The sequence below is a fragment of the Typopeltis vanoorti genome, chromosome 3 (assembly GCF_054136105.1).
Source record: "Typopeltis vanoorti isolate ZY-2024b chromosome 3, IOZ_Tvanoo_1.0, whole genome shotgun sequence".
Classification (NCBI taxonomy): Eukaryota; Metazoa; Arthropoda; class Arachnida; order Uropygi; family Thelyphonidae; genus Typopeltis; species Typopeltis vanoorti.
Window position 1 is genome coordinate 123899951 of NC_143551.1, and position 23313 is coordinate 123923263.

Sequence of the window (23313 nt, forward strand, 5' to 3'; positions counted from 1 at the left end):
TGTGTCGCAAGGTTCTGTTCTTGGAGTACTGCTGTTTAATTTGTTAACTGTATAGCGAAGGATCTGAGAGGAACCGGTCATTTGTTCGCTGATAATGCTAAGTTGGGTAGGGCAATAGTGAATGCAGAAGATGTCAAAATTTTGCAGGATGATTTGGATAGATTGGAGGTATGGGTTAAGGAGAATGGATGTCAATTTAATGTGGCAAAATGTAAGGTTATGCATTTTGGGGTGAAAAGATTAGCAGCAGTATATCACATTGGTGGAACCGTACTCTAGGAGATTGATGAGGCCAGGGACTTGAGAGTGTTCGTGGATAGGGAGTTGAAGTTTAGGGGACACATATCAAAAGTGGCTAAATCAGCTCATCAAATCACTTGGATGCTGAAGAATACTTTGACGAGCAGAGATAAGCAAGTTATTGTTCCTCTGTATCTAGCCTTGATAAGACCCCATCTCGACTACTGTACCCTTGGTTTCTTCAAGATGGGGAGGAGGTGGAGAGAATCCAGAGACGAGTGACACCAAGATGATAGCAGGTCTATCGAATGAACCTTATGAGAACAGGTTGAAGATTTGTGGGTTGCAGAAATTGGTTGATAGGCGGAAAAGGGGGAATATGATTGAGACATACAAATTGCTGAAGGGTTTCTATAGGATTAATTCAGAGGATATTTTTGAGAACAGGACTGGTGGTGGGAGAACTAGGGGACATCCATGGAAGCTGGGAAAGAGTGTGATTAGTAAGGGTGTTAGAGCTGAGTTTTTTACTTTTAGAGTGGTGAATGAGTGGAATAAGCTGCCAGAGTCTGTTGTGGGTGCTATGACAGTGAATGAGTTCAAGGCAAAGTATGATAGACACCGTGTGAATGTCGAATAGTTGTGATGGACATGATGTTTAGGGCCTCCCTCGATGAGTCTAAGGACTCCTTGGAGTGGCCCGGAATAATAATAATAATAATAATTTATAATATGAATCGTTTCTGCACTCATGTTATTTTGGAGGGGAGGGGAAGAGAAAATTATTTTAACTTTAATGCGTTTAATTTTTCATCCGAAAAATTTATAGTTATATAAACTGATTTATCTAGTTTAGCATAGATGATAAATAATTTTATTTCTTTTCTTTATCCCTATGGCAATATACGTCACATCATTTGGAGCTAAAGTAAGTATTTTATAAAGAGAATAGGAGCTTTACTCAGATTACTCTACTAATTTATGTGTAAACTCCTATAAGGAGTTTTTGTATTACTGTCGGGGAAAAAAAAAAAAAAAAAAAAAAAACTCATCAAATTTTGGTTTATTTTCAACTTCAACAGAGAAAAAAAAAAGTTTTCTTTTGGAAAATAAAAATTAAAAAGAAAATCGGTTAATTAAATTTAAAAAAAAATTCAGATATTCGAATATTTGCCGTGCGTTGTACACGAACACTGTTTCCATGCAAATATAAACTTACTATTGAATTTGGGATATTTTGAAATTTTCATGTAGCTCCTAATATTGGACAAACAGAGAATGGCAAGAGCTTTTATAGTAATAGGACTGCCCTGTATTCCAACCTACAGGCTAAAAATTAAGTTTTACTAATTAAAAATTTATTATATTATAAAGAATAGCAATTTGAAATACCCGAGTATGTATTTTTTTGAAGGTAAGAACGACATAGTATTTAGTACAGAATTCGAGTCGCATAGTAATAAGACTTAAATTGATAAATAAATAAATGTTAAAGGTGAAGAACCAATGAGTGGGCATAGGAATATATATCAAACATAGCAGAAATAACACATGAATTAAAAAATAACGAAGATAATGAATAAAAAAATTCTCATAATATTTATGCTGTTTCGTATATTTCTATGCTTCACCTTCAATATGTATATACTACACCAAATCTCACTATTTCGATTCAGTCATCAAGTTCTCTACTAAGTATTATATCAACCATACCTTAAAAAATAAAAAAAAAGAAAAGAACGTGTGTCAAAATATTACTCTTTCTAATATAATATTTTTTTAAATTAGTAAAACACTTAAATTTTTAGCCTACAGGCTGGGTGGGATACAGGAGATGCTCCATTGCCATAAAAACATTGATACTTGCTGCTTATAGAAACAAACAGTATTTACTAACAATCAACCTGTTACGCTTATAAAAATATCAGATGCGTTTTTATTCTTACGATATGAAACAAATTATCTATTCTTTCTTGTTTTGTGCATATCGCTGTTTAATAAACAAATAAATGTTGCATTTATAATATAATATGAATCGTTTCTACACTCATCTTTTTTGGAGGAGAGGGAGAAGAGGAAATTATTTTTAACTTTAATGTGTTTATTTTTTCATCCTAAAATGAACTAATTGGATTCACAGCAGTTTTGGAGAGCTGCAGGTTTCTTATCACTGCTTTCAAGTATATTGAACTGGAAGAATAGTTTTTCTGTTATTATTGAGATGTAGCGAGGAGTGGGGATGAAACCGATAAGCAAAGATACTTCTCTTAAACAGACGGGTGGAATATCCGTATGTATTACGGGTCGGGTATTTTTTTTAAAAAAAGAAAAACTCGGTAAATTATTTTTCCTTTGAAAAAGTGATTCATCCTGCTTTTCTTCCTTTTAACCTGAGCTATAATACAAATAATGGAAAACTCCCTTTCACACAGACAGCTACGAAATTGAAAACCGCAACTATTGGAAATGTTATCATCTCACATAGACGTCTGTGAAAAACAAGAAATGAAGTACAAATCCAAGTTTTACGGATTCACAATAGTGGTCCTATAGAAAATACCTGTTAATCGATGTCCACAATTTCAAATTTTCAGTAAACAAAATACCATTGTTTAATCCAATGCATTTTGTTTCTTCCTCCCCCCCCTTTTTTTTGCATTCAACATTTATCCAATTAAATATGAATTACTTGTTATGGTGTCTATCTCGACTCAAGCGCCATCCCTCATTAGTATCTCCTATATTCGATTAAAAAAAAAACCCTCGGAACACAGGAAGAGAGTTGTCAACAGCTCGGGAAAGATTAATAGGTCGCATCCATACAAAGCAGTCTTCCCCTCGATTCACATTGAATCAATAGTCTGCCTCTTCCTTACTCCCCCCCCCCCCCATCAAAAAAATTACACCGATTAAAACTCCGAACAGGAACGAGCAGAATTGAAAAGATGGTCAGCTAATGCACCGCTCCAACTTCGTCACATTACTCTCCTCCCCCCCCAAGCATGACCATGAAGCTTGTCTGTAAATCCGAAGTGTGCCTGTTAACTGCCGCAGCTTTTGAGCGGCGATCACGTGGACTGCTCCGCATCGTAAGTTCTTCACGGGTTAGACGTGTACCAGGCAATGGAAAATCCGCGCTGGCACACGTGGTGAAGCAGCTCTCCTCCTATTGTTGTTTAAGCAGCAGGTGGCTGATTGTACGGACCCTGCCAGCAGAAGAGCAGATGTTATCGTACTCTCTCTCTCTCTCTTAGCCTGTGTTTGCACGGGGGAGGAAGGGAGTGTGTATGTGTGTGTACATGAGCACATGTGTGACTGACACAAGAGTGCACTTATAATAAAATCTATTATCGCCGATCATTGTGGCATACTTAAATCTTTTATTTTTATTTATTTATTTATCTCGTGAGTACGGAGAAGGATTTATCTTCCCTACCTTTCTTTAATCGGCAAACAAAATATTACATGTGTATTGAATGACACAAGGGATAGTTGACTACTCTTCAGTTGATAAAATTGCTACTCTTTGGAGGAAACATGAACTATGGTTTGTGGGTTACGTCATATTGAAGATGACAGCTAAATTTAACTATTTACTACTCGAAAATCACTCAAGGTACAAATTAACTAGACAACCTCCCTGCTTATCTATACTTCGAGTTGTTCCTCTTGAATATCTAGGTTTATCTATTTTAAAACAAAGAAATTGGAGTAGGCAAAAGTCCGATGTAAGACTATGAAACCAGGTGTTATGTGTCATAATAACATGCTTGAATGTTTTATATATTAGCCTCTAAACTCTCTTTCAGTTCGCAACACTGTAGTATGCAGAATGATCAACCTGGAAGAAGCAAAGCAGCAATTTATCATTTGATACAAATTTCTATTATTCGTTCAATTTTAAGCTTTACACATTTTCTATTTCTTTATACAACATGTCTAGTTGACGGGGCATTGTGCTTTAAGTAGCAATTTGTGATTTAACAATTAATTATAACGACTGTTCGTTATATATTTTTTCGAGAACATTGTCATCTCTATGTGAAGGATATGATTTTTAATCTTTTTTTTTTCTTTTTCTTTTTTTCTATGGCATAAAAATATTTCGAATCGGATGTTTATATTTATAGTTCTGTTAAAACGGAATCACATTTATTATCACAAATTAAGAACTTTGTGAGATTTCAGTATTATTTTTTCAGATTATCGAAGATAAACACCACATCCTGTATAAGAAAATAAATAAGGACATTAGGAGACACAAATCTTTATCAAATGCAAAATCAAAATATGATATTCGTTATCAAATCACTGAGTTATTGCAGACACCAAGTTTGAGTTGTTATCAAATCACCAAGTTGTTGCAGACTGCTTCTGGTTGAACCAGAAGCAGTCTGCAACAACTTGGAAATGTAAGAGTTTCCAGACAACTGCAGGATTGGTTCAACGAGATAAAGGAACAGTAAAAATTGCAGTAGACTTCAGAACGCTAATCCCTAGAAAGCTTTCGAGAATTAAGGAATTTTGTTGATATAAAGCATGGACACTGCTATCAGAAATATAATCCGAGTGTTAGTTTCAGTTAACGCTGTCTTAGAATTCAATTTATTATAATTATTTATTTCTGTACGAATTTCATACTGCACACACCATTATTGTATTAGATGGAACAGTAATTAAACACTGTGATTGATCGTTTGATGATTATCGACTTCAGATTACGATATTAATTTATAAAATCATAGTTCATAATAGGAGGAAAGAAAACATTAAGTGGAATAAGAATTTGACATATCGATTTTGACATGTCGGGTTTCAAGCGCAGAGCGAAAGATTCACTGTACTGCTAGCTGATGGATTCAGATTGTCGTTATGTGTGTGTGTGTGTGGTGGAGGGATTCGATATTTAGCTTTTTATTATTTTGTTTTCATTCATTTAATTTACATCGTTCACTCTCATTCCTTTGATTTCTTTGGGTAGATCGCTTCTTCCCTCTGGATCATCCACACACACATACTGTGTCCTGACAAGTATCGACAAACATTAGCTGATCGAGTTGTCTTTAGGAGATTTTTAGCATAATAAATTAAAACTCATTACAAAAAAAAAAAAATCTGTAAAATTTTCTTCGTTAATTCTTTTACTGAACTGTTTAATTGTCGTTTAAACAGTACTCCATGCAGTGGTCCCTTGAATTCCCCAACCTTACAAATGACAATAAAATAAGACAAAAATATTTTGCTGAATATTTTTTTGTGAAAGATTGGTTTTACTTTCTACCCTCATCCCCTGGAGATACCAAGCTATTTACGATCCTCTTTACTTTCAAGACTAAGTTTTTGGAATGTGAAGTCAACCTTTCGAGAATTAGAATTTGCACTTACAGAAAAGTAATTACTTTTTTTTCCACTTCAATTATTCGTGCTTGGTTACTAGCTCGGAAAAATCACAAAAGCCTGTTTGTATAGTTAAAGTGTGAATCTGTTTGCTATACTTACTGTTACTATTTTATATTTGTACTATTTTATGCATTTTTTCTTATTTCTACGAGACATAATTCCCCCCCCCCCGGTGATATAAATTTATTCTCGTTTGCAGCGATATAAGTTACTTTCGAAATACATCTTGAATGCAGTCATCGCGCATTCAAATAATAGGGTGAATAAGAATATTCTCCATTTGATTAAAAATTAAAGGGAAAAAATTGTACGATTTTTTATACTCTCAAGTCAAACTGCTAATATTATCCACTAGGAGAACACTATCACAATCATATACGAGGCTAAGTAATCCGAATTTTAATGTCCTACCACAGGTGAGAGAATCTTGGCTGGCAGAGTACCAAGAAGAGTCAATTCATATTGAAGGGGACAAAGGAATAAGGCAATGTACGATTTCGTCACCAACATGCGAAATCAAGTATTTATACATAAAATTTTCCAAATGTTGTACAAGCAAAATAGTTACCACTTTAAAAACTAGAATTTGCTAATTTTCCCACGAATAATAATAAAGGGGTCTCGCATCTGTAGTTGGATAGTATAGTTCGCCGACCGTTTGTAGATCTCTCCTTGGCATTTTGCCAAGAATAGTCAATTCATGCTGAAAGGGAGAAAGAAATGAAGGAAGTACGAATTGGTCGCCAACATGCGAAATCACGTGCTTTCTTGTCTGTCGCTGTACTAGTACTAGCTTGATTTTTGTTGTCTATCATACAAATTATTAATTTGTATGATGGATCCAGTACAGTCAACAAATTATGTTGTTAAACGTTTCAGTAGCTCTTGCAAAAGAATATTGAATAATGTGCTGACATTCTGAGAAAAAGAAGCGTCTCCTTGTTTCCCTTTCTCAAGTCATAAAACGCGCAAGTGCATTGCGGGCGTATCGGGGTCGACTGTTAAAAGAATTCGTAGCGAATCTGAAGGTAAGCCAAAATTTAAATCTCCTAAAAAAAAGCGCCAGAGTAAAGAAAACCATCGAAACCGTAGCTTTGAATGATTTTGATGTAGACGTTATAAGAAGAACTATTCACGAATTTTACGTGGTCGAGAAAAGAGTGCCAACTGTTCCGAAATTGATTCCTGTGCTTAAAGAAAAAATTAATTTTCCTTGGAAAAGAAAAACGTTAAGGAAAATACTTCATGAAATCGGATTTTGTTTTAAAAAGTCCCAGAATAAAATGAAGCTTATCATGGAGCGAATTGACATTGTTTTATCCAGAACGCAGTATTTGAGAACAATAAGACGTTTCAGGGAGGAGAAAAGACCGATTGTGTATCTAGATGAAACTTGGATTGATAGTAATTTATCTTATGGAAGTTAAATTACTATTGTCTTTAAGTTAAGTTGGCAGTCTAAAGAAGAATGTGGAGTGCTAGAAACCGGAAATGCCTCGCGGCGCATAATAATTTTGTGTGCGGGTGGAGAAATGGTTTTTTTTTACCGAATTCAAACTTACTATACATAGGCAAATGAATTCTACGATCTTCGAAAAGTGGGCAGAAGGAAAACTGATTCCAAACCTTCCTAAAAATGCTGTTGTTATAATTGATAACGCTTCATATCACTCTATTCGATTAAACAAAGTTCCAGATTGGTCTAATAAGAAGCAAGTTCTTATGGATTGGCTCTCTGCAAATAACATTTCTCATTCCTCAGATATGTGAAAAATTGAATCGCTTGATTTGGTCAAAAGAAACTCGCCCACAACTAAACTATTTAAATTCGACACGATGCTCAAAGAGCATGGATTTCTAGCTTTGAGGCTACCACCATATCATTGCGATATTAATGCTATTGAGTACGTTTGGGCAGAAGTGAAAAGTTTCATTCGCCATCGCAACGTAACTGGAGATATTGACATGTCGAAACTTTTTAAACTTTCAGAACAGGCGATTGAAAGTATTACAATTCAAAACTGGGGAAAATATTGCTCTCATGTCACCTCATTGGAAAATATGTATTGGGACAGAGACGGAATTATCGAAGAATTATGCGAACCTTTGGTGATCAGTTTAAGTGATGGCGATTCGAACACCGATTCAAATAACTATGAAGATTAAAAGGATTTGATAATGGTATTTTTTTCCAACCTTTTTTTGCATGGGTTTGTTAAAAGAGTCACAACAAGTCATAAATAATTAATCGGTTTAAGATATTAAAGTGTCTCAGTTCTCTCAACTGTAAGTTTAGAATATCCAAGTTCATTTGAAAAAAATTTCTGATTTTCTGTATAATTATTTTTATTTTATAGAAAACTTTCTTAAAAATAAACTTAGTTACATTTTTGTTTTATGCTACACCTTTTTTTAATTTTATTAACACTCTACGTACATTTTTCCAACTGTTATGCAAGCAAAATAGTTACACTTTAAAAACAGCAATGTTCGTAAAAGAAAAGCTAAATTTTCCGGCCTGTAATAATAAACAAACACATCCCAGAAGACAGATTGATTACCCTATTATCGGAATGGATTCTCCTTTTTTCTGACATGCGCAGAAGTGTCGAGGGACCTCGAATCGGTGGGCGAACTATAGCAGTAGAAATCTTAACCGCATCGGTTTAAAACATTTTTTTTAATGGTACGAATTAAAGGGATTACAGCCTTCAATTATTTAGCCCTTATATGTAATATATAATATTATTATTATTTTTTTTTTTTTTTCTTTCAGGTGATAAGCTTAAACATATTTAACGTTTTTGAAAAATTATAGATTTTTGAACTCAAAGAAAATATCATGATAATTTTGACATATAGGTTGTCAGCGGAAACAAACTCAGTTTTAAAAAAAAAAAAACATTCAACATATTTTGCTGTGAATACCTATCTGAAGAGTAAAAGTCAAACGCTAGAAAAATCTGATCCCACTATTTTTTATTTATTTATTTTTTTAGAAATTATCTTCGATGGCTGTTAGCATTCTTTTCAGTTTGTTATTTGCTCACCAGACAACTTGCTATTTACTTGCTTACGATTCAAAAAATATGTGCTTCGGTAAATATTTAAACAGATAAATGTGCAAACTTTGGCCAGATATTCTGCTGATAACATTACCCAATGTAAACGTCTCTTATCGGACTTCTTATTGGATCTTTAAGTTTCGGAATTCGCCATTAAATGGAACCGTATCAAGGACGTGTTCAGAAGAAGGAAGGCGTGTTGGTCAGTAGAACTCATTTTCTCGCTACCTGGCTTGATAGGTTAGGCTGAAAAGACTTACAATATTGACCTTTTCATCAGAAGTTCAATTTGTTCGGTGAAAGACGGAAGGAGTGGGTTTTTTGTTGTTTTTCTTGAAAACGTCTTAGCTGTTCGATATCAATCTCTTGATTACAGGTACAAACCAATAGAGCGACCAGTCGAAAAATTATTCGGTGTTCTCTGAGTGTGGGGATTACGACATGACGAGTTTAGCATTAACTATGGTTTAAACTGACCAATTAAGAAACTGAAGTATGTCCACAAATTTTATTATCTATCTTAAATATAAATATCCGACGATCGAGGCATGGACGTATTTTAATTACATGAATGCTGGCAGGCAAACAAAACGAAACCCAGCAACTGCTTGACATTCTGCAACACACACACACACACATACATGGAGGAGGACTGAAAGTGTCGTGATTGCAATCACGACCCTGCGAGCTCTACACCGATTATCTGAAATATTGCCGTACATGGATGCCATGTCCGTACTTTTTTTTTTTCCCCCGACAAGAGGCAGCGTTAAGATTTCCCCACGAACAATATACCAAGGTCTCATTTAGTTTTTCGTAGCATTGCTATTTATAATAAATAAAAACTGCTGGTTTATAATGGTTACATTTTTGATATCAAACGCATAAGTTTATATAATAGTTCTATTTGTTCGGCGTGATCACGTTTCCAGAGCAACAATAGATTCTGCTTGTTTATATTGCATGCTCATGTATTACTTCTCCCTTCTTCCCTTGGGCCGTTGACAGTTTAATACCTTTTGACGTACCGAGTCACTTTCCTATTATGAATTTCCCTGTGTAAATGACGTCGTTAAGATCCGACTATAAATGAAGACATTTTTAGAGAGCAGTCTGTTGCCTCTTTTTAACAACGCTAACGATCGCTAAAGGGTAAGTTGCTTCGCAAAATAACAGATGGAATATGATATTATATATATATATATATATATATATATATATATATAAGGGCGTGAGACACTGAACTATATGAGACAGTTGTTCAGGCCCTAAAAATTCTTTATATAAACACGACAGACGCAGGTCCAGATTTTCGGAGGAATTTAAAAACTTGATAAATATTAGTTGTTTAAGATATTAATATTACATTCACATTAATAACATTTGAAATTTCAATCTACCTTATAATTTGAAAAAAATAGTTGTGAAATTTATATTATATATAATTATGTAAAAATGAAATGTTATAAGTAACAGAAATTAATCGGAGAATGTGATGTAAAAACAAACAAACAAACTGTATGCTGCACTCGTCTTGAAGTATTGCTATTAATACTCATTTTACTGCAACAGTTTATTTTATATAAATCCTTGGTCGTGGATTTTATAAAATTTATTTCAACAGCTAGGAACATTAACTGTTATTTCAGTATAAATTTAGTCGATCTGATCATAAATCAGAAATATCGTCCTATTACATTGAACACTGAATTTAGGTTGCATTCCTTTCGGCGTATCTATATAAAAAACAAGATAAAAACCACCGCATAGGTCATGAAAAGATACTAAAGATAAATCTTTCCCTTCAAACGATTCAGATTTCGAAAGTATCGCATTTACTTTACCTTTTTATGACTGTGGAAGCAGCTGATGAGACTCGCAGCGTATAAATCACGACATCTGTGCTAATCAATGTTGAAACTACACACACACACACAGACGTACACGTGTTACGGATTCGCTAACGAATTACCGTTCCAGTTACTGGCACATTACATTCGACTTCAACCTTTGCTCAGAGACTACGATTTTACCCTTCTCTTCGAAAGTCGTAAGCCTTAAACTGCGCTGAAGGTAATGAATTAAAAAAAAAAAGAGTTAAAGATTAGGTTTATATCAAGCAGAAGCTCCTCCCGACTGAAACTGGTCATATCTGTTCCATTCACTGGTTTAAAAATATATTCCAATAAATGAAATGGGAGCTATCTTTTTTAAAGCCAGTCTTATGTAAACAGATGCCTGAATGATTACATGCCTTAACATTAAATATATTTAGATGTTTTAGCCCATTATTATTAATTAAACCTTTTAATGTTTTTTCTTGGGCTTGTAAAAACATAACGTGCTTATTTTTATGATATATAATAGTATAGAGAAGATGGTTAATATATTTTTTGTTCATTTTAAAATTGTTCGAAAAACATGACTAATCAATAATATACCCAATTCTCCGGGAGGAAAAAAATCGAAATAAATTGTAATTATTAAACTATATGACAACACAGTGCTTGTAAATTGTCATTTTGTTCTGATCTACTGCCAAAGTGAACGCCTTACGATCAGGGCCAGTCTGTATTATTTTTTTTAAAAAAGCAATTTTTCCCCCCCAGGCGCCTTTATTATTATTATATGTAAACTACCGAATATGTTTGGTAAACATTGCAATTATGTGAAAAACAATTACAAATTGCAATAAATTTAGTTTAATCCTTTATCCAAGTGTGAACAAACAAAGTTTTCGCCTAAAAGTATCTTCAGGACTGGGGTAATGTGGTACAACACCGAGCAACTCGTTGCAGAGTGGAGCATGCTAACATCACTCTTATCTCAGTATCTCCCATAATGCAAATCACATTTCCTTGCGGATGTGTATAATGTTATGCATTAAGGGAAGGGCCACTACCCAGACTAGTTTCGAGTTTATTGAGGTCTCTTCAGTGGGAGCCAGGCCCAAGTGGAGATAGCAGGCAGAAGCATTAGCAAGGTCATCTCTACCTATAGGAGTTGCCAAATGGTGTGCCACCCTTTTTACAAATTGCTTTCTTCATCGAGAACTCCGAAAGACAAAGCTATAGCTTTGTCTAACTTATACGTATAATAGTGTCGGTAATCATCACCAACAAAGTCAACTCACATTGTGAAATTGGTTAGCAATTTAAAAAATGTCATTAAAATTTTCATCTTCAAGAACTGAACCTTTTAAGACTGCAACTTCGTGACCATGGGGAAAAAAAGCGGGAAAAAAACCAAGGTAAGAGCAACTAGAAAGTATTTGTTGTTATTATTATCGTCTACGAGACGTCATATATGACATTTGATCTTAAAATTTGAAAATTAGGTAACTCAAATACAAGAATTCTTTTCATCGCAAGGTAGATAAAATCTCTCTCTCAATGGTGTATTGTAGGATGAGAGCTACAGATCATTGACTGAAATTTTGGAAATATATAATGAATATTTGCATTATTTCTGCTACGCTCTTACTATGGAGGGAGATTATTGGGTACACAATGACTAACTGCTTAAGTAGCCGTACTTGTTACGAAGCTCATCGCAATGATTTCACCCCCCCCCACACCCTCACAGTAGAATGCGAAGATAAGCGTCGCTAGAATTAGTTCACTCCTTACATACCGTAGATATCTAGTTGGTGTTAGCTCGACTAGATAACTACGTACAACAGACAAACATGCTACATTTTCGTTCAAGTTTTAAGTCTTGCAAAAATTCCCATAACAACAGTTAGTTCCGCTTTCATGTACTTGGTTCGTCACTGCTTCAAGATGTTTTGCATTCGAGTTCAATTAACACTAAAAACGGGAATCACGCTTTCGAGAATGAAATAGGAAATATTTTAGTGGGTGACAAAGGTGTAGTTATTTCTGTACATAAAAGTTTCGTTTGAGACACGTGACAGATTATATTTTTTATTTAATTCAGGTAATTCATGTAAGTTAAGAAAACATATAAACTATGAAACAAATACATAGTATAAAATTATAAAAATTACAAATTGTACTTAAACTTCATTGCACATAATGCATAAATGTTTTAGGCAAAATAAAAATGAGTGCATATTCTAATCTTTCATAGCACGAGGATTTGAGGATCGGTTAATAAACATTAGTTTTGTCGTGTAATCACCTGATGCATTACTACAAAACAGTAGAGTAATTCTATCTTTGTAAACTTTAAATCCAGGAGCTGATCTTTCATTTTTCGAAATATAGGTGCGTTTTGGCACTTTTTTCCAATATAACCCGGATTCATCCGCATTGAACACCTGGTTTGCATTATAAATGTTTATAAACTTTGAGAGTTTTTTGTTGAATAAGATTTCCATCCATAGGAATTTTCTTTTGAGGTGCAAACTTCTATCGAAATCATTAGAGATTTCTCCATTTTTCCATTAGACTATCGCGTACACGAGCAACGCGCTTTGCACTTATCGTTGACCCAGCAATAAACACTTTCTCGGATTTTATGTTCATTTTGTTTGATGGTTCGAATTGTTGGTTCATTTAGATTCAAAGTCCCTGAAAATACTGCTGGTTTTTCTCTATTTTTCAACCGATCCAAGATTTTGAATATTTTTCTTCGAGAGAAATTAATTTTGTTTTCAATGTTGGTTTTTCCCTTTCGTTGCAGTTTGTTCACATTACTATAAAAATATTTTTTTACACAAAAAAGCAAGCATTACATATTTTATGTAACTCACCAGAAAATAAAGTGCTCAGCTTGACATGAACACACGTATGATTTTTAATGCACTTTCCTGGCAGAAACGAGGACAATTTTCAGCAAATAAACGTTTTATACCGTAAACAATTGAGGTACATGCGTGCTAAAGGGTATTCCCCCTAATATAAATTCGCTACTTATAATTACATGCGGGATTCAAGCAGACACAAATTTAACGAAGATAAAATTTGATTTTTAAGTCGCGCGGTGAAAAACATGTGAAAAGATGAAGGGTTACTACAATTTGTAGACCGTGTTTTTATCGGAACCGTGTTGTATAAGTACCGCGTTCAACAAGGGTTACTACAATTTTAGACCACGTTATATCGAAACCGCGTTGTATAAGTACCGCGTTATACGAGGGTTACCTATATATTATTTCTTCCCGTAATAATAGGTAACTGAGCTAGTAGAAAGTTTCAGCAGTTTCCTGCAGTAGAAAATGCGAAGCTCAATTGGGATCATTTTGGCAAGGGCCCTTAATTTCAGATAATTAGGTAATGTGAATCAGAAAATTTTCCAAAATGATATATACACTTTTAAATTTCTTGCTTTGGGTAACCATCGGGCTCAATCGGCTTAATATCAGCCCCGCTCAGAAGCCCAGCGAAAGACTGCTTTGGGAGAGATTCATCGAATAATGTTTCACTGTTCTGTATAATGATGGTGTCAGATTTTTTTTAAATCATTTCATTGATAATTTTCGTAATAATCAGCATTTATAGATAGCCTCTTAGTATGATGTAAGAAGCTATGAATCCGGTTGGAATTCAGTTTGTTTTCAATGGCTTTGAAAACGCCACTGCTGTATTTTAATAATGTATGAAATATTTCAAATACAACCAATAACAAGGGGAAAAAATCACCGAAGATGTGGTAGTAGTGTCTAAGTTTGTCTTTTTTTTTTTCTTATTCAAAAAAATCCATGTTATTAAAACAGACAAACAGGCAAGATTTATCGTTGTTTTAACACGTTGATTTCTATAACATATTTTTGAGAACTTCATAAATAATCAACCTTAAACAAACATGTGCTGTTAGAAAGGACATGAGGATGTTCCCTAAATTGCACAAACGCTATCTGGTTCTAAAAACAGATAGCCTCCTATTATTAACTTTACTATTAACTATACACCTATCAACTATATTAATTTGATAAGCAATTATTTATAACAAATATGTATTTGAAATAAATCTGACCACCTCAATTTTAAGTCATGCATTTTTGGAAAAATTGATATTTTTCAAATATCACCAGAACAAATTTCTTTTTCAATTAATGATAAGAAAGATTTCTTTCTAAAGTGGGAGGGAAGCTAGTGAAAATTTATTATTCCTTAAATAGTTGGCGAATACAAGAATACGTGGCGATTAGCTAAGTAGAGCATAAATGAGGAAGAAGGAGGGGGGTGTTACGCTCTGCATATGCGAGATCAATAACTTTTCCTGAGAACATAACGTACAAACGAGTCAAGATTAATTCTCGCAACGACAACTTGCTGTTTCTTTCTTTCTTTTTTGAAATCAACAGACTGGAACTTGACTCTTTCGGTATGTAACAGCTGAGGTATGCTTGCCGGTCACGAGGAAGTAGAACGACGAAGGTAGACAAAGAGAAAACCTGGAAATATGGTCGATTTACAATTATTAAAAATTAGCGAAGCGCTTGAGAATAAAGCTTGGCTAAAATAACTAATTAAACAAATAAGACGAATACACAATTTTTGTTGGCTGTTGGAGAAAAGCAAACTAAAAGTAAACACTCGCACTCTTCACTTGCATATTTAATTACATCTAATTAATTAGTTGGTAATATTTTGGCAGAAATTTTCAAAAAAAAAAAATGTTACGTTTAGCAAACATTCTCCACAAAAGTCCTTTATACATCTCGCCAATTCCGACATATTATTATTGTTTTAAATAAAGTGTTCTTATCCTTTTTTTTTTTTTTTGTTAACAGCTTTGGCAGGGGTCCAAGAACCTCAGCTCTATATTTCGATTGTGTGTTTTTCAACGTACAAGTTAATTATGAACTCAATATTCTCAGAAAAGACGGCGTTTGTATCGAAATGGTTTTGGCAGCTTCTAATTTTTTATTATTATTATTATTATTTTTTTTTTTTTTTAGATCTTGATGGTGCTGATAATCACTCACTGGTCTATTGATAACAGACGGACACCATTTTTTCTGTCTAACGCTTTTTGTTTATTTCTAAGTTCGTTAGTCACAATGGTTTCCTTCTGGATAATTAATTCCTCTTCTCTGTAGAAGGAGATAATTTATTTCATGGAAGTAAAATTATGTATTTGATATTAATAGTGGACTGTGTTAGAATTATTTCGGTGAAATGTATCGGCAAGTGTGAACTGCGATGGCCATTCGGGACTTATTGTTAGTAAACAACAGACAGGAAGCAGCGTGTATCTTTGCACCAATACTCTCTATGTTCGTTGTAATGGTTCTTTTCATTGATGGAAAATTTCGTCAACGTGCTGATTCACGAAAGGATGTAAATCTATAGTACACTAGTACCTTAGGGAGGGGGGGGTCAGGATTAAATACTTCGGAAACTGTGCTCCAGAGATCAAAATGGAACTTTTTTTTCCCTTTCAAGACATTCAGGTCTTCAATAAACAGGATGGTAGTCGCACACCGGGAGATGAAATTCATCTCCTATTCGAATATTTCCTATCGAATAGGCTATATTCGAATTTCAACCCGCAACCTATTGATTGGAGAGCGAAGACATTAATCACTCCGTCAAGCAGGGAAAGAAAAAAATGCATGTGTCGTTTATGAAAATACGCTCTTGCAGCTTTTGGATGTTTGATACTGCAACCAAACTCTTGATTTATAGAGCTGGTATGTTGTCTACGTTATCCGGCATCTGAATAAAAAAATTCAAAACATATCACCAACGCTGTCTTTGCAGAAGCCTCAAGATTCAACGAAAAGACAGGCACACTAACATCTGCGTTATGACTCAAGTAAATATGAAGAAATGTAGCATTGCCATAAGTAACTGGGAAGATCTGGTTTTGTGTCAGTCAAAATGAAAAAAGGCAGTTTTATAGGATTTTAGTATTTTGAAAAAAATACTAAAAATACTGAGAGAAAGAAAGAGAGAGAGAGGGGGGGGTCACTTATTATGGGTTTAGCTGTTATATTCTGAGGCCGCAAAATAGCATCCTTACTTGCAAAGATATACAAAGATTACATTAATAAAGGGAATTTGTAGTTGTATATGCCATATGTGAAGAAAAACATTTCCATGTTAAGATTGATTAGTCTAAGTATTCATCCTGCTTACCATTCTATATCTAAGCAACCACAGAACATACTGTCCATTCGTTTATAAAACATTTTGAAAATTGCAAGCTCTGTTGCAATTATTGTACTAAGCGTCAAGAGCACAACAGAACATCTTTTATTTTTATTCAGTTATTTATTTTTTTTTATTTTCTTGTCTGATGGTTCATATAGAAATAAACTTCTGCATAAACTATTAGCGGAAACAAACGTCATTATAAACACCCCTTTCTATGTTTTATTTGAGGTTGTCTGGCTAGTTAACCTCTAGTCGAAAAGAAAATCCTCCTCTCCATGGCCAATTTAAAGTGCTCCAGTCTAATTGGTAGTCGTGGGTAGAACCTAATGGTGTTTACCGACACCGTCTGCTTACTGTCTACCCGAGCATATCACAGGATATGGTATCTGATCTAATTGAATAATGCAAAAAACGACTTTAGCAACAATGTGCAAATGAATCCAACCAGCTCGGTTAAGTATTTGCAAGTAAATTACACTTTTATAAAGTACAATATTCATTGGTAAAAATGACGATTAAAAAAAAAAATGGAACTGTTGCTAAGCAGCAGTTTTTGTTAGTTTCAACTATCAAACCATAGTGACAGAATAAGTACATAATAACAAAAATGCAGTTCTGTATTATTATGGGTTTTGCAAATACGTAAGAGCCTATTACATGCCATTAAGTTTAACACGAAAGGGAAGATGAGATGTCATTTAGGATTGTGATTTGTGCATCCAGTGAATCATTTTTATTAGCGAATGATTTGAAATGGTATTAATAGTTCTCCATTGGTTAAATTGAAGAGCCTCCTTAGCTCAGTCGGTATAGACGAAGCCCTTTGGTCGAAAAGACCTAGGTTCGATTCCCTTCAGTGACGTGAGGAACCGGTCTCATACGGAGGTGGAGGTTTCCCTCAACAGGCAAACCGGTCCCGTGAACATACGAATTGACAATCATAAAATCTATATACTACGGCAAGGAAGGCAACTGGAAACCAGCTTGCTCATAATCACCTCCCTAGTATGGTAGCATACAGCTACCCCCCACCAGCCGTATGGCTGAGGGAATAGGATAGGTTAAGTGAGAATTTGATAAACTTCTCAGATCTTTCCTTTGTCTTCCTATGCAGTAAAAACACCGTGGAAAACAATTTACTCAATTTAACAAATTAAATTAGTATCTTATTCTAGTTCTACGAGGAGTTAGTTGTTGAAAAATGAAAGATCGTATAAAAGTATAGAAAAGCTCTCTCTCTTGAAAGTGAGGGATACTACAGATAACTGAATTTGGCATAACCTTTTCTAGTTTTTGGATTCTATAAAAAAAAAAATAATAATAATAAAAGATTTACGTGGGCGTATAAGAAGACGATTGATACAAGTCAATATTATATTATGACTGAAGCAATAAATAACTTTATGGATGATATATGAAGATCTCATCTTCCTTTTTATCCTCTTTTACCTTGCGGTGTCGAGGGTTTTTTTCTTCATAAATTTATTCCTTCAACTTCGCCACAAAGACTTATATATGAAATACGAATTGCAAAATAAGTTTTATATTATCAGCAGTTGATGAGTATCGCAAGAGTACAGTGTGCGGTTTGTTATGTAGTTCTTGCTGCCTCCACTTCGAATCCACTAGTTAAATCGCTTTTAAATATCAGATAACAAAGCATTATTATTGTTCTTGTATCCCCCCCCCCCCTGCGCACACAAATACTGATATTTTTGAAGGTGGAGCCTTCGACTTCTAATCATCACTTATACTATTCTCCAATTTCTAGTCAGTGATCATCGAGACGATTTGGGTTATTTTGAAGTGAACAGCCATCTGACAGAATTAAAAAAAACCTGATCGTACATGTCACGTGATTCAGTGCGATCCCGTCTGAATTATTTTCTATTGCCGCGACAAGTGACAGCGGTGGTGCAAATGGCAGCTCTTTATCATCCCAGCAAAAAAACGTGCATTGTGTTTCCGTAAATACGGGCGATCCCGCCACGTCAGCCGACGAACATCCACGACACGTACGTCACGCGGCGTGAAGTGGTGTGTGTCATAACTACTTCCTGAGACACGCGTTACGTAACCTCCGCCACACACGGCAGCTGTGTGGAAAGTCGGGGGGAGAAAAAATATCCGAATCCGCAGTCCTGTTTCGGGACATAACTCTTATTAAAGTGTGTGCTGCACAGATATCGATCTCGATGTCCGCGATTTTTTTTTTTTTTTTTTCCCCTTCATTGTACGGAAAAGTGCTATTGGTGAAACTTCACTGCACGTGCTCCTTCCTGTGATTTTGCGAACAACGGATATCTCGGCCTTATCGACACGGGGTGATTTGTATGGTCGCTCTGTATACTACTTCGAAAAGCAGGGCATGAATAAAAAAAGGAAATGGAGGAGGGTCCAGTACTTCAATACTATCCCTCTTTAAATCATAAAAAAAACTTCATGTTATCTTTAAATAAATAATGAATTACACGATAACCACAGTAATTAACTTTAATGAAATAAAAGTACAAATATTTTGTACTGAAATTAAGAGAACATTATCATTTCGAAGGAATGGAATACAAAGTACATAACAGTCGGTGGATTACCAATTCAAAACTGTTGCCGCGTGCTAGAAATTAATATTAATAAAATATTATTAAATAATTCTTAAAAACTATTTCTTTGATGGTTACATAAGATAAGAATCTCCCAAACTTTTGGGAGAGCGAGACAATCATTTCGATTCAGATTTGGCCAATGTAAAAGGACTTCGCAACTTTCTTTGAAAAGTCTTTTCAAAGAAAGTCTTTTTTATCCCACTGGATATTGTGTTCAGTGTCAATACCATGTTGTGTCAGACCAGATTTTTGAAGTTTCGTGTATTCGATATAATATTGACGTTCCTTCCTTCTTTTTTCCACAGAACAGCCTGTTTGTCCAAAGTATGTTAGATTACTTTGGACAAACAGATATTCACACGGTATCTGGTAAACGCCACCTAACGATAGAGGTGACAGATTGTCTTTTATAGATAGCAACAGGTACAAATATTTCTTTAATTTTAATGAAATATTTGTGCCTTTTATTTCATTGAAGTTAATTACTGTGGTTATTGTGTAATTTATTATTTATAGTTATGCCACAGGTACCTTTTAAAGATTAGATTCATATTATCTTATGTACATGTCGTTTTCTTATGAGATGTTTCTCGAATTGCACGACTTGATTTTAACAAGAAATATAATCGGACAAGTGAATGTTTTGGTTTTTGAAACCGATGTAGCAATGAATTCAAGTATGAACAGCGTTTAGCAGAAAGGAATTCCAGCAGCAATATATTTAGCGCAGTCGAACACGTCATTATTATTCTTATATGTTTGTATATAAACATCATGCATCAAAGGGGAGAAAAATAAATAAAAAAATTATGAGGGATGTTTGAGAATGAGAGAATCTCTCTCTCTCTGTGCGTGTGTGTGTGCGTGCGTGCGCGGTTAACAAGTTTATCGTTCTCTTGCTTTTATTTTATTTTATTTTAGCAATGGATCTCGAACTGTGTTTGCAGGGTTAGCCTTTTCTCCAGTGCTTCGATGTCTCCTCGCAAATATAGAACAGACTTCAAACACATTATTAGTAATATATAGGGCTCGACAAATTATGCAAAATCCTATTTGCCACGAAAAAAAAATTTACCCTCCCAACAATTACCCCCCCCCCATTTTTAATGATGTGTCATCACAATAAATCAATAGAAGTATATCGATTAGATGTTTTATCATCGTTTTGGAAGACTAATTCCTTTATGTAAGAACCATTCCAAGAAGGAGAAGTAAATAAATAATAAGAATACGAAGAACAGTAAAGATACTAATTTTTAGGAAGATATAATTTATTATATTCGTTTTTGTTACGATAATTGGTCCTTTATATTACACATATTTTTCTGTGTTTTTAAAGTTAAAAGAAATTGTTTAGAAAGTTATCGTTTATTAAATAAAAAAAAATATTTCGTTTTGTTCCGTCTACAGCTACACGCCAGCTGGCAAAATCTATTTGCCACGTGCGAGTGAGTGACAGTATTTTTCAAGCAGTGATATAGTAAAGGATAAAAAATAGATTTGAATAATTAGTGAGTTGTGTCTTTGCCACACCTTCCACCACGATACTAATAATAATTAAAATAATAATAATATATGCACATAGGAAAACTTCACAGGCATTTTCACTTTTTTTCTTCAAGCTGTCTCTCTCAGAAAAAAGAAAACCTAGACCCAATAACTGTGCCATTCCTCCCGTATAGTTGAATGATTGTTCTGTATATTGAGAAATCTCATTACTCCAATTTGACGTTAGTGATATGTATAAAGCCAGTAGTTTTTCTCTTTCCAGATCATGTGCTACTTTGACTTGGCATCTTCATTTTAGACCGGATTGCTTTATAAATGATAGTAATAACAGATGTATCATATTTTAAACCTTTTTTAAGTGGTCATTATTTATTTACTTAATATTTTTGGTACTCTTTGTATATATCAACGATGCATTTCGCAAAAATTATTAATAATCCCAGATTATTAGTAATTGCACTTGGAACTCAGCAATGACAGATTTTTGAAATTGCGCGCTGTTTCTCTGATTTCATGATTCATAACAAATAAATGAGGAAATAAAATTTGTTTTAATTTTTAGTATTTATAATAAATTTTAATTTGTTATGCAGTAATATTGGATGCCTTCCATGTCACATCAACTGAGTTCGGTATTAATCACTGATTAATATGAAATTGGATGGTTACTGAACATGATTTCCAGGAGGACAAGACAATGAAAGATAGCTGATTTCATTTAAAAAAAATAAATAAAGCACAGATTTCTTTGAAAATATCTACGTAGGATAAAAGCATATTTAGAATACTATCGGATTGAATTTTTTTTTTTTAACTTAGTACATGGACGAGATGTTGGAGAAAAGAGATGATTGTATTAGTGGTACCCTAAAAATTTAGGGGGAAAGATTATATATAAACCTTTATTATATATAGCAAAAGATTGTCTGACAGCTTAGCAAAAATAATTAGGCATATTCCTTTAGACGAAGTTTCAAACTGTTTGATTCTCGTCAATAACAGAAATATTTAAGGAACTGAACGCAAGTTTATTGGTTCATATAAAGGTAGTTAGTTTATTTTTCTCTGTGGAGTTTTTCCTCCCACAAAGCAGGGAAACTGGCCAGACAAGCACACGAAATTGATTAACACAGAAATATTTGTGGAGTTTGTATAGGATGGAGTGGCCTCCCGTGATGAATTCTGGGAATCCATGGAGGTTTCATGTATTAATAATGAGTAACTATCGCCTACAAAATGAATTATTTTCTATCGTGACATTAGAATAGCTATTTCTTGTGTCCATTTACTGACCGACCACTGATGCGAGAACCTTAGTTGCCACAGTGCCAAGAAGAGTCAATTCATGTTGAAGAGGAGAAAGAAATTAGGAGATGTACAAATTCCTCACCAACACCTGAAATCACGTAATTTATTACGTAAAATTTTCAAACTGTTGTACAAGCAAAATAGTTATCACTTTAAAAACTAGAATTTTCATAAAAGAAAAGCTAATTTTCCGACGTAAAAAAATAACAAACACTCATCATTGATTACAATTATCGAAATGGATTCGCCTTCTTCTGTCATGCGCAGAAGTGTCGAGGGGGTCTCTCATCTGTGGTCGGACAGATGTATTAGTATTTTTAGTATTAGTCTTTTCAATAAAAGTACTTTGTGGGGCAAAAAGATCTCTTCGTCTGTCACAATCGGATGACCGTCAACAAAGCAGATAAAAAACAAAAGGTTTTTGTTCCATCAAAAGGGAAGGCGATGGTGTGTGTGTGTAATTATAGAAATTTTGAAGAATGTTATTTTTTTTCAAATTCTTCACCAAAAAATCCAGTTATTTTATAATTTAGTCGTGCACTGCGGATGTCTTCTAGATTTAGCTACCGTGAAATTATTCGCATCCTAGGCCAGGACTTGCTGTCATATACAATTTTGCGCGCGCGCACACGCACGCACCAAAAAAAAACATAGTTATATATCCGAGATATTAACTAACGCCTACTAGTCATTTACGGCTTGCGATAGCACCAGGAACAAAACACTGCTTCAACGGCTTGAACCAACAAAAAATAACTCTCTCTCTTTCGTGTGTGTGTGTGTGTGTGTGTGTGTGTGTGTGTGTATATATATATATATATATATATATAATAAAATTAAATTGAAAAAAAATACTAAAAATAAACGAACCATCAGAGATAAGAATAACGGAGAAGCGAGGAGAAGACAGAAGCGTGATTAGATGTATACAGCAGATTTGAATTCGACACTGAACAGTGACTAACCAATTAAGACACTCCGTGCGAATCGGGGAGGAAACGGAAGTGTAGTTATACTGCAAAACCAAGTGGAACTTCTCAATTATGATGGTAAGACAGCGTACAAAGCAACCTTGAGTAGATGAGGATCACAAGCTGGAGAGAGAGAGAATAGTAAAAA

The 23313-nt window shown here is 34.3% G+C and overlaps 1 protein-coding gene across 5 annotated transcripts in view; it reads right to left on the reverse strand.

Annotated features, from left to right (window-relative positions):
- The window catches only part of LOC150108537 (uncharacterized), a 284792-nt gene that overhangs the window by 252993 nt on the left and 8486 nt on the right, over window positions 1–23313 (reverse strand). For 3 of the 5 annotated variants that reach the window (XM_090415966.1, XM_090415970.1, XM_090415971.1), the window contains exon 1: window positions 10550–10682. The exons of the other annotated variants lie outside the window; for them this stretch is intronic. The gene's annotated coding sequence lies outside the window, so the exon portion shown is untranslated. Of the gene's footprint in view, window positions 1–10549; window positions 10683–23313 lie in introns of those variants that run through there. 5 annotated transcript variants of the gene reach the window in all.